Source organism: Silene latifolia, chromosome 9 (assembly GCF_048544455.1).
Source record: "Silene latifolia isolate original U9 population chromosome 9, ASM4854445v1, whole genome shotgun sequence".
In the NCBI taxonomy this organism is placed as follows: Eukaryota; Viridiplantae; Streptophyta; class Magnoliopsida; order Caryophyllales; family Caryophyllaceae; genus Silene; species Silene latifolia.
The window spans coordinates 94,531,169-94,533,292 of NC_133534.1; the positions used below are offsets into that span (position 1 = coordinate 94,531,169).

The window sequence follows — 2,124 nt, forward strand, 5'->3', positions numbered from 1 at the left end:
GGAAGTAAGACTCCTCAAGGTTTGTTCTAATTGTTTTCGAGTTGTTTGATATTTTGCATGTCTAGAAGGTCACAAGGTGACTTGTTACGCTTTGATCGTGAAATTGAAAGAACTTTGACAACCAATAGAAGACTTGCTAGAACAAATTTGAGAGGTATTGGTGAGGTTGTAGACATTCAACCAACTATTGAGTTCATCAACCCTTTTGCAAGAGAAGGTGAGGAGAACCCAACACAAAATACAACACAAAATCAACCCACAATGCCTAAGTTTTTATCACATTCCGTACCCACCGGAAATTTCATTGCCAAATCCGCATTTATCCAATTAGTCGAAAGAAGCCAATTTGGGGGGATGCCTAGTGAAGACCCTCACTCTCATATGGAGGCTTTTTGCGATTATTGTGATGCGATTTCTCAAACCGGTGTAACTCAAGACCAAATTCGATGGGTCTTATTTCCTTTTTCTCTAATTGGCACCGCGAAATAATGGTTGAAGAGCCTTGATAAGGCCACTCTCGGAATTGATTCTTGGAAAAAGTTGACTCTAGCTTTCTACAAAACGTTCTACCCACCGGAAAAGACTAACATGCTAAGAGCTCAAATTACGGGTTTTAAGCAAAAGGATGAAGAATATTTGTATGAAGCTTGGGAGCGGTTCAAAGGAATTTGTCGCTCATGTCCTCACCATGGACTTAGCGAGTGGTTCTTGGTACAACAATTTTGGAACGGTCTATATGAAGATTCAAGGAACATTCTCAACATGGGATCAAATGGAATGTTCACCGAAGTTGATGACAATCAAACTTGGAACAAAATTGGGGAAATGGCGGTCCATAACTCACAATATAGTAGACCTCGCAAGGCTTCTAGAGGAGGAAAGCATGAAGTGGACTCCATTACTCAATTGGGTGCTCAACTTAGTGCTCACATTGATACCATCAATTTGAAGTTTGAAAAGGCTATGGCTAGACTTAAAGAAGCCTCAAAATCACCAAAGCATCATGTTAATGCCATGAGGACATCTTCATCAATTCCAAGTGGGATATGTGAGAATTGTAGAACTTTGGGACATGACCCAAGTGAATGTAGGGGAACAAATGAACAAGTGAATTCTTTCCAAGCATACAAGAGTGGTACCCCTTATTCCAACTATTACAATGAAAACACCAAATTTCATCCAAATCTCTCATACAAAAGACAAAATATTCAAAACCCTCAAACAACATACACCCCAAGAGTTTTGATGTTCAAAACCCTCAAAGACCCTTTTACAACCAAAACCAAGGTTACCAAAATCAATCTCCATACAATCAACAAAATGACTAAGGTTTTGATGTTCAAAAAGCTGTCCTTCAAATGCAAAAGAATCAACAAGAGTTTTTCACTCAAATGCAAAAGGATAGTCAAGCAAAGGAAACCACCATCAACAACATCCTAGCTCACACCAAAATGTTGGAAACCCAATTGACTCAACTAGCATCTTCAAGCTCACTAAGACAAAAGGGGCAATTACCACCTCAAAGTAATGCCCCAAGACATGAAACGGTTAGTGCCATTCACTTGAGAAGTGGTACAAGGTATGAAGCACCGAAGAAGCAAGTTGAGGATAAAGTTGTGGAAGCTTGTGACAAGGAAGAAATTGTGCAAAACTCCAAGGATGGAGAACCATCAAAAGAATCAATCTCAAAGAAAAATGAAGACAAGGTCAAGGAGAAGGAGCCCATTGTGATTAGACTTCCTTTTCCAAGTCGTCAAGCCAAGCCCAAATTTGATGACCAACTTGGAAAATTTATGGAAATTGTGAAGAATTTGGAAGTCTCAATTCCTTTCACGGAATTAATCAATCACGTGCCGGCCTATGCGAAATACATGAAAGACATCCTTACAAAGAAGAAGTCGATCCGGAAACTTGAGACTATCACCTTCACTAAGGTGAGTAGTGCAATACTTCAAGGGAGTTCACCTCCAAAACTCAAGGATCCGAGAAGCTTCTCAATACCGTGTACCATTGGCGACACCACGATCAACAAAGCCTTATGTGATCTAGGGGCTAGTGTGAGTGTTATGCCGTACTCGGTGAGTAAAAGGTTGGGGATGGGAGAGCTTAAATGCACCAATATCA

General features: G+C 40.2%; 1 non-coding gene across 1 annotated transcript; it reads right to left on the reverse strand.

Annotated features, from left to right (window-relative positions):
- Positions 1-588: 588 nt before the first annotated feature.
- On the reverse strand, positions 589-695 carry LOC141604319 (small nucleolar RNA R71). Its single transcript, XR_012526024.1, has one exon. It is a non-coding gene; the product is annotated as a small nucleolar RNA R71 (small nucleolar RNA).
- Between the last annotated feature and the right edge of the window lie 1,429 nt (positions 696-2,124).